At 46.0% G+C, this 10,786-nt stretch overlaps 1 protein-coding gene across 1 annotated transcript in view; it reads right to left on the reverse strand.

The window, feature by feature from the left end:
- The window catches only part of Enthd1 (ENTH domain containing 1), a 112,544-nt gene that overhangs the window by 28,063 nt on the left and 73,695 nt on the right, over positions 1–10,786 (reverse strand). The window lies entirely within an intron of this gene.

The raw sequence follows: 10,786 nt of genomic DNA on the forward strand, positions 1-10,786 counted from the left end.
ACTGAAGTGTTTGGATAGTAGACCAGATCACCTGTCACTGAAGTGTTCGGAGACACGGCTTCACATTTAAAAGGGAAAAAATTGTTCAGACACCTTGAGTGTCAACTTCTAGAATCCATTTTTTTAAGTTTTTCATAGTCTGTAGTTAATTATGTATGTACTAGTCTTAGAGGGAAGAATACAAGCTGAAACAACTTGACAGGAATTTTGCATAAGACTTGTTTTCCAAAGTAAAGTACCAAGAACAAAATTCTAAGCTTCCCTAGGTCTTGTAACTCAGCAAGGCTCATGTATAGAAATATAGTGTACACTCACATTCTGCTTTAAGAGGTAAGTATATATTATATATTAATATATAATATATCATTGTTATCTTATATTACTTTTGGGGGGTTGAGGCAATGTCTGATTGTAGTTGAGGATGACCTAGAATTCAAGATTCTCCTGCCTCTGACTCTTGAGTGCTGCAATTCCAGCCTTCTACTGCAATGTCTGGCTTCTTCTATCTTTGAAAATTCAACTCAAGTTCCACTGCCTCTTCAATGCCTGCCCTGGCCCTTCTGTCTTTGCCTTGCCTTACTCTGCCCTCCACTACCAAAGCCTGGACAGAGCCCGTGAGCAACTCAAACCCCGCACTCCTCCGTTCTAGCCTCCCCCAGTCGATTCCATCCCCCCGGTTGTCTCTGTGTCCCAGCACCCAGCAGTGCCAGCCTGGGGGATGTACTCAATCAACGTCTTTTCAATGGAAGGGAAAACTCAGACTCAAGAACCAATGAGAAGGTAATGCTTCTGTTTTTCTAAATTTAACACAGTTTAACAACTTCATAATAATGAAAGGAAACAGAAAATCGGTGGATGAAAATAACCTCTTCTGAAATATTACTAATTAGCATATGACCCAGTTATATTTAGTTGGTAAAAGGTTTTGTTAGAAGTACTAATATATCCTAGTAGGGAACCAGAGTCATGGTATTTCAGAATGCATGTATATGTTACTATATTTGCTTTAAAGTACTCCTTAAGAGGGATTTTATTTAAATATTTCCCTTGACACTCCATTGTGTTTGAGAAAAATATTTTGCTCTTTATGTAATGAAATTAATTTCAAATGCAGTGGTATGTAAACTGGGACAGCCTAGGATGGCAATCGCTTTCCCTTAAAAATATCTTAAGAATACTCAATCCAAATGTCAGCATTGGCGTGGATAGAGACTCTAGATGCCATGTTAATACTTCGTACAAAAGCTGAAAATTTAACGCAAGCTTAAGAATTCAGTGAGATGGCAGGGTGTAGAGGCTCATGATGTCAGCTCTGTCTAGCACCTGGGATTTGGAGGCAGGAAAATCAAGAGTTCAAGGCCAACCTGGGCTACATGACATCCTACCTCAAAGAACCAAAGTAAATAAGTAAATATTTTAAAAATTCAACAAAACATCTTAGACCAAAGTCCTTCTATTTTTATCAACCACTTTCCTGGTAGTCTAGAAAGAAAACTGCAAACTGGTTGTTTGGATTTTTATTAAAACTAGTAAGTTGTTTTTATTTAACTATGTCGGGGGGCATTGAACTTCGGGTCTCATCTATGCTAGGCAAGCACTCTTCTACTGAGCTATATCATCAGCCACAAACTGGTAATGTATTCAATGAACTGAACACTTTGATATAAAAAGATGACGGCTGGGGATACAGCTCAGTTGGTAGAATGCTTGAAAAAAAATGATTTCAAATGTATGGCACATTATCTTAAAAAGAAAAACGTTTGCTTGAGCAGAAGATGGAAGCGTTCTGAAGATTCTACAGTAAAGCAGCCCAGTTCTACCCCTCTTTCTATGCAACATGCCAACTCAATTCTCTATCTCCACTGCTTTAGTTACGTATAGATTGTATGTGGAAGTCCCCTCCTATGCCAGTGACCAACTCCACATCCCGCAGCTTCAGCTCTCCATGGCTTACCTGCCACAGACCCAGAAATGACCTGCAGCCAGGCCTGTGCAGTGTTCTCAGGCTGACTGACTCCTGCTCCCAGTGTCTTGCCCTAACCCTCCTGTCTTATTGGTTTAAACCTTACCAACCCCACAAGACCCATCCCAGACAATTACTGCTTCTAGAAGCTATTTCCACAGACAACACTTCACCCCAATCCTTGCCTTTTCTGAAATGATAATGCATACCTCTATGAAATCATTATTTTACTTAATTACTACAATATAGTGCCAATCATATATGAAGTTCCTGTGTACTGGCCTCGCAGCCTACAGGATGCTTTTGCATAGAGAAGAAACCCAAAGGTCTGTTAAATTTAACTAGTCCCTAATGTGCCTCTCCCTGACATCAGCTTCATAGGCTGGTCCTGTGGACATCAAAGCATGCTATATGTGAAAAAATGCTCAATCAAGCAACACTTTGGGGCTGGGATTCAGCTCAGGGGTCGAGTATTTGTACAGTATAAGGAAAGCTCTGTGTCTGATAGCAAGTACCATGAAAAATAACAAGGCAGGAATGGGGGAAAGGCAGGAGTGAGCAATGGGGGGAGAGGAGAGGCCAGCTAATTGCTACCTGCTATTTACTGTGGGTTGTAGTAAGACTCTGGAGAGACACTAAGTAGGCCAATCATCCAGCAAAACAAATACAGTAAGAAATCAGAGCAGAGGAGAAAGATGGGAGAGTGCCCGAGTAAATGGAACTTCAGCAAAGAAAGAAGGCTGTAACCAGCACCCACGTCCCATCAGTAGGGCAGTCACAAGCCATTCAGTGTTATCGGTTATTAGTTTGAGGCAGAGAGGGGAGGGGCTACATCCAGAAAGCCAGGAGAAAGCCAGGCCTGTGGACCTCATGACTGATGTGCAGGAGTTGGGAGGAAGGAAACAGAAATCGTGGGGCACTCTCGGAAGCTTGTTCCTTGGTCACCTTGATGGGACTCTGCTCTCCTCCTATTCTCCGGGCAGCCTTCCCGTCGTCTCCTGCAGCCCTCTTTCCCCCTGAAATGTTGCCAGTATATCCTGACACTTCTCTTTTTCTGATCACAATAAGGTATCATCTGCTGCTGGCCTCAGCTAGAATTAGAGTGGTCTGTCTGCAGTCCATTCACGTTCTAGCTCTGCTGAGCTCTGCTGCTCCCCATCCTGACCTCCTGTCCTTGATACTTTCTTTACCTCTGTTGACATACCCATCAGTTTCCCTTGTTCCACAGTCTCTGCATCTTCTCATCTGCCTGCTTGGTCCACTCCACACAGTACAGCACAGAGACTGGTCCTCTAACTGTCTGACACAGTTGATGGCTCCGCATGAAGAAGTGCATCACTACCTTTGGAACACCGTGGCTCAGGGGTGCTTTCCTGTGCTCACACTCCACACCCCTCCCGGTGCTAGGCCTCCATCTTTGGCCTGACATTCTCTCCCCTCTTTACAGCAGGCCAAAGATCACCGCTTTCCAGGCTGGAATCCCTTAGATGGGCCTATGCCTTTGCTCATGACCATGCCTCAGCCTGCAGGGTTCCTTCCCACTCTAACAAAGATGATTTAATTCTTCAAGGCCCAATCCAATTTCTTACTTGTTAAAAAAAAATTTAACTTTCCAAGTTAAAATGAATCTGTTTTCCTTACTCATTACTGCATAATGATTGCTGGATGAATACTGATGTTTCTTTAGCCAATCTCATTATTTCAAATGTATCCATTCGTTTGACAAACAGGTATTAAGTATGAGGATGTGTCAGGCAGCATCCTAAGCTCAGGGATCACAGCACTAAACAAATGTGTTGTTTCTAACTCGGTCTAATTTCTTGTGTACAGATCTGTCACCTCCAGCATAATGACACCCCCCGGAGTGTAAACTCTATTGAACTAGCAGATTGTCTGATAGTCATTGCTGTCCCAATGATCTGGTCACTAACAAAATCATCTGTAGAGCCAGGGGAAGGAAGAAAGGATAGCCTGATGCAGTCTTTTGATACACATGACCTGGAGATACTCAGATATCCAGGGGCTTATTTAGGATCACACAGGATTCAAGGACAGAAGGATTAGATGCCAGACTCATGCGTTCGATATTCTTCTGCCTTGGGGAACCGAGGAAGGGACAAAGGAAGTCGGTAGATCCAGCTATACTCAGAAGATTTTCCTTTGCTAACAATCCTATGCCTGGGATATGAGCATGTGTCCATAACTGCCTCACGACTCAGTTTTATCTCAGAATCACTTGCTTTATCCATAGGATAGAGGGCATGTGAACAGGATCAAGCTGGTTCACAAGTGTCTGAGCCTGTTTATCATTTCCTGGGAAGAAGGTTTGGGGAAGATGACTGCTGGACACATAAAAAATGGACGGTATCAGGGATATTTTTCTAAAGCTCTCAAGAATGTGTGGGCTCTGCTGGAGTACAGCACTGGTCTTGCCTTTCTATATTTGAACACAAATATGTGATTGTTCCAGAAGGCTTCCCAATCTTTTCTAGGAGAGAATTTCTGTGAATTCCACTGAAAAGGCGGGGAGGGGTTCTGAGTGAATTAATTTGGTTGCCTGGCTTTATCTGGTTTCTCATTTTCTTTCAATTTAAACCTGAATGTCAGAGCTTTCGCTCTAGCATCTAGCCAGCTGACTCCTCAATAGGAGGCTCAGAATTAAATCATGAGACAGCATCAGCCCTCCTTAGTCACCTGCCAATATACCTGATTAATACAAAGTGGACCCTGAAAGGCTGGTTGTCTTAGGCTTGATAGTTGTCCTTCAGGACAGCACATTCTTTGTGGAAGACACCAGGCTGTGATGTTTACACAGACCAACATGAACATGTCAGAAAACACCAAACCCAGCAAATTGCCTCTGTGCCAAAGAGACCAGCCTGCTCATTGGGTCAGGAAGGGTTTGACCAGTTGAGTTTGACCAGTGTGAGATCATCCTGACAGAGCCTTCAGGTTGGTTCTAAGTGAAGAGGTTCTGCCGACAGACAGCAACACCCCCATCCCCGCTGACACCCCTTTTTCATTTTTCAGCAGTTCTGTGGGCTTGTTCTAGGGACTATAATCGTTGTGTGTTATTATGTATTTGTTATTATAAATCTAATAATGGGCGTTCTAGTCCAACAGAGCCAGCACTGTGCTCCGTTCTCTTGTTGGTCTGACGCATAGGATCCAATTACAGCTACAAAGGAGAGCTCTGGCAGACATGACTGAAGATGGATGCCAAGATACAGCTTTCTGTAGTTTAAAAAGGCGTAACTGAAGAATTTTTCCCCTTTTAGTAATTAAGTTAATCAGAGGAAACAGGATGTGAAGATAATAATGAGGTCGTTTTGCTAAGAGGCCACAGTTACAAATTATTAACACAGGAGTGATTTAAACTGCTTACTAATATATTGGCTTAAAATAGGCAGGCTATTAACCTAAAATGGATATTGAATGTAAAAGTTAAATCATATCCATGACATACAAAAAACCTTAGTGCTTTTTTTCTGGTGGTGCATGCACACAATCCTAAACAATTGTAAATTGGAACAGCTAGTGGCTCCTCAGGGTCCGTGCTAAGTGTGGAAGGGTTGCACGACCCCATCCGACGGTGCCACAACTACAACCAAGTGTGGAAGAAGAGACATCGTCGACACTGTAGACCCGAGACTCACAGATGTATGGACTGCTTCTTTCAGAAAGCCTGGTGTGGTGGCTCTATCCTAACAAGGAGACAGAGACCAGAACATACAGAAAAAGACTTCTACAAGCTTCTACAAGTCGGGCAGCTAACAGTTTCCATGCCATGAAAATGGATTGTAATGAATGAATGATAAAATAGGCACAGAGTGCCCATTACATGTCATAGCTAAGGTTCACCAGTAATAAACAAATCACAGGTTCCTTCACTAGATCCAGATGCAGAAAGGAGGATGGGGGCCTTTGTGAGGCTGGTGAGCAGTGCCAGCCCATCTCCCAGTCTGTGTCTCTAAGGCTCCAGAGAAATGAAAGCTGATATCGGCCATGTAAAGGTCACCCTGTGCTTCGAGCACACCCCGGCCCTGGGAGATAAGCAGGTACTCGACAGTAACCGGAACACTGACAGTGACAAACAATGACTCCAGAAGAGGGAAAATTTAAACTAAATTGGGTCAGAGGTTTAATTCTAGCCAGAATTAAATTATTTTAGGCCACGAAATACTTTAAACTGTGTCTGGCCTAAGAGAAACACTCCCAGGCACAGAGAGCAGTCATTAGGCGGCAGCTGAGGCGGTGAACCACACAGCCCTTGCCAGGGCTCTCCCTGGAAGTGACAAGGTGAGCAAGCTCTGCTCCTGCAGACCTCGGGTACAGGGCGTGGCCTGTGCCCACGGGTCCTCTGTGGCTTCTGAGACACGGAGAAGGGTGCACTCTGGGAGACCATGATAAGACACAGAGCGCTAACTCTCCAACCTTTTCCCAGTTAGGCATGCATCCCAAGAACTAACTTTTTTACTTCAACAGCAAGTGGAAAATCTTGGGTAGGTTTATAGCATAACAACCAGCCTTTAAATACCATTTATACTGTGAACGAAGAAGAAAGGCTAGTCCTTAAGAAGCATGACTGCATTCTTATTCAAAATAAGCCAAGGAGACTCTCATGAAAGCCATCAACGTTATCCCGAGAGCATGTCCCTTGGGGACCACCTTACTGATTTGCAGACAATGCAAGCCGGTCCCTTCCCCTAGACAGACTGCTGCAGGATGGTTGCCTGGCTCTCTGCTCACATTTTTCTTGAATGGTTTGCAACACTGTTCCATGACTTATCTATGTTTTGCTTATTCTCTCTCGTTGCAGCACACTCTACATATTTTCATTCAGGAAATAGCACTTTGCAGACAGGATGTGAACTGAGGAGGCACAACCCAGAAAGGACCTCAGTCACTGCAATTGTTAAGCATGGAGATAAAACACGGAGACACCAGCTGAGAAAGATCTTTCGGAAAGATGAGTGAAGAGTAAGAGATTATAAAACCGAAAGTAAGCAGATTATTCATAGAATACCTAAAATTCCTTTTAAATTGGAAGGAATTTTAACGAGTCAGTGGATGACAGGAAGTAGGAGCTGGAAGCTAGGTGCAGAGATCAATGGGGAGAAATCCAGCCAGGGGGCTGAGTGCCATGGCTGGCGGAGAGTGAGCCCAGCGTCACTGGAGCCTGGCTCCTCCAGCCTTGTGGTCTGCAGTGTAGGCTGGCCTCGGTGTGAGGTCCCACATGCTCCTGGGCCCTCTCCTCTGCACCCTCCTCCCCTACTCATCCTGAGGTCTGCATGACCTCCTCTCGTCCCTAGTGTTCTGTCCTGTGGGTGTCAGAACAGAGAAAGCACACAATGATGGTGGTGTCTGTCTCTTTCTCTCCTGGTCACTGTCATTGTCTTCTCTGCTGGTGGTGGCTGCTCTGGGTATTATGGACTATAACAGCTCCTCCCCAAGTTCTCCCTCTAGTGGAGTGAATCTGAGAGTCCTTTAAGGTGACCTTGAGAGCCTGCTGTAGCTTCATAGGGGAGGAAAGGATTTACTTTGGCTTATACTTCTACGTCCCAGTCCATCACTGAGGGAGGTCCAAGCAGGAACTCAAAGACAAAACATGAAGCGTGAACTATGGAGGAATGCTGCTAACTGGCTCACTGAGAGCCACACTATACTGCCTTTCTTATGAAATTCATGACTATCTGCCCACAGTGGGCTGGGACCACCTACATCAATTAAAGCAATGCAAACAAGCCCCCACAGACATGCCCATGGGTCAGTATGACCTAGGCAAATTCCTCAACTGATATTTCCTTCTTAGGTGACTCCAGGCTGTGTCAAGCTGACAGTTAAAGCTGACTAGGCCCTGCCTTTTACTATGGTTCCTTTGCTGGGATTCCAGGCCTGAGACATCTTCCTCTAACTCTTTCCACCTCCATGCTTTTAACCTTTGTAGACTACCTAGCACCTGGAGTTCCAGATGGAAGGCGCACACACTGTAACCTCATGGTCTATGTCCAACGGAGCATCAGGAGAGAGCCGTCCTCTGGCTGGTCCTTCAGCTCTTGTTCTCTCACACAATTCCAAACCCTCACTGCTGTCTTCAAGTGCCTCTGTCAACATGACCTTTCCCACTTACTTTTTAGCAGTTGACTTTCTTCCCTGAGCAACAGAGAAAGACTTTAAACTGAGCTGCCCTGGCATCCCCTCGTGCTAACCAGCTGACGTGCACTCGGGCTGTGCCCAGCCTTCCCTTTCGGCTTTAGCTTGGAGGGTCAGGAGCCGTCCTCTCAGCTCTCTTCGTGTCCTGTGGCTGTTGCCAAGGCTTGCTCTGGTCAGCACTTCTTCCTGTCTTCAGCTGTGTATCGGCTGCCCCCTGGTCCACGGATGTGCCCCACCCTTCCCATACCAGCACATCGATGGTTATTAAGCTCCACACGCAGGAACTGTGAATGTCCATGTTATATGATGTGATTTTTAGTCTTGAGATACAATGTGAAGTTAAATGAAATTAAATAAATAAAATTATAATAAATAAGTAAAATTAAACACTACCACCTCACACAGTAATCATTTTGTAGATGTTTAAGCTCTCCTGCCTTAGAAATTCTCAAATGTTACATTGTTATTTATCTGGACTCCATGCTGCACGGTAGGTCTTCAGGGCCTCCTCCCTCTCCGCCCCGAGTGATATGTCATTACTTTTGACCGACATCTCCACAGCCCAGGAACTGCCTCTCTGCTCTTTGCTTCTGAATCCCTTCTGCTTTGGAAGCCTCCGTGTGTGTGGAGTCATGTGTGGTTTATTCTGTGGTGCCTGGTCTATTCGGAGCAACACAGTGCTCTTTGGGTTCTTCCACGCTGCTGCTGGGGACGAGATCTCCTTCTGTGAAGCCAAGAGCATTCCATCGTGCACACGGGCCTCACTCTCTGTGTCCACCCCCCACTGATGGATACTCTGAGGTTACGCCCACCCCCCCCCACTGATGGATACTCTGAGGTTACGCCCACCCCCCCCACTGATGGACACTCTGAGGTTACGCCCACGCCCCCCACCCCCCACTGATGGACACTCTGAGGTGACGTCTGCATCTCAGCTGCAGTGGATGTGGGAGAGCATCTCTTCCACACACACAGTAATCTCACTTCCTTTGAGAAGGTTCCAGAGGTGTGGCTGCTGGATCATGTGAGAGTTCTCTCTTTTCGGCTAGTCACTTCCACTTTAAATACTTCTTGGCCCCATCTGCCATTTCAGTTTTCCTTTCTCTTGCTCACTCAGCCAAACAACTGGCAACAACGCTTTTTTTGCATTAAGTTCCCTTCTTTCTTTGCTATTTGGCTCCTTATAACACTGTAGCATGGCCCCACTCTTCTCTCGTGGAGCTGCCTCTGGGTGGCCACCACTGGCCTGTCCATTGCTGAATCCAGTGGAAAATTTTCAGTCCTGTCTCAGGACATTTCTGTGGCATTTGAGATTGACGAGCCCCACCCACCCCTTCTGCGCCTTTCATTTTATACACTCATTCATTCAGATGATATTTATTAGGCGGTGTGTCACACACTATTCTAGGTACTAAAAATACGACAGTGCCCAAAAAGATGAAGCCTGTAACCCCTTGGAGCTCAGATTACACGGTGGGGGAGGGGAAGTGAATAATTAAACAAGGATTTATATTTAGCTAGTCAGACAGTGATAAATCCTATGGAGGAAAATAAAGCCCTTCAGGGGCAGAGGCAGAGCCAGAGACTGAGCAGGCTGGTGGGGACCGTGTTACTACTTCATGAAGGATGATCAGAGGGGCCTCCACCGAGGTTGATCATGAGCACTAGAGGAGTCTAGAACGTTCTAGAGAGAGAAAAATCCCTACAGATGCTTGACACATTCCAGGGATACCAATGATCTAAGACAGCTGTAGCAGGGTGACCAAGTAGGAGAAAGAGTAGAAGAAAGGTTAAAAGGGAGGGGCCAGGTCACAAGGCTGCTACAGTGACCCGTAGAGATCGTGGTGGTGATAGGATTAGATCCCAGGGACATCTGACTCTAGATGCATGTCCATTTTAGAAGGAAAGGTGACATACATGAGAGGACATGAGTCACAACTGACTCTGAAGCTTGGGTTTGAAAACCTAATTGTAGGTGGCACCATCCTCTCTGACCTGTGGTGCCTTTCTCTATCCTCCAAGACAAGGCTCAAGGTAACCATGATGACTGCCTCCCTGCCCCACCTCTCCCCGCAGCTCGCATGGGTGTAGTCCATATTCTAACCAAGCCCAGGGCACAGGCCAGCCTCATACACCAGGCCACAGAGGCTCACCACCGAAGTCACCTTGTCCCTCTCCTGCAGGTGGATCCTGACTATAACCATCCAGCAGGAGTCAGAGTTCTAGCCTGGGGGGGGGGACACCAACCCAAGCACATTCTTCCAAGCCTCTCACAAGGCTGGGTCAAGCAATGATAGTCTACCCACTGCTGAAATGAGTCAGGGATCATGCTGAGGCCTAGGGTAGGCATCTCTTGGAGGAATGTCCTGTCAGCCTTCTGGCACCCTTCTTCTGAGGTATCTGCTCTCCAAGTAGACCCAACATGGTGACAACAGCCTAGGGGGAAGATGAGACTCAGTGTGACATCAGCTCCTCCCCAAGAAATCTTACCACTGCCTCCTCACTCTTCACCACACTGTACCTCTGTAATCAATTCTCTGCCCCCTCCCTCTCACCCTCTCTCTCTCTCTCTCTCCCTCTCTCCCTCTCTCTCCCTCTCTCTCCCTCTCTCTCCCTCTCTCTCCCTCTCTCTCCCTCTCTCTCTCTCTCTCTCTCTCTCTCTCTCTCTCA

Source organism: Grammomys surdaster, unplaced genomic scaffold (assembly GCF_004785775.1).
Source record: "Grammomys surdaster isolate TR1022 unplaced genomic scaffold, NIH_TR_1.0 125852, whole genome shotgun sequence".
NCBI classification, from domain to species: domain Eukaryota; kingdom Metazoa; phylum Chordata; class Mammalia; order Rodentia; family Muridae; genus Grammomys; species Grammomys surdaster.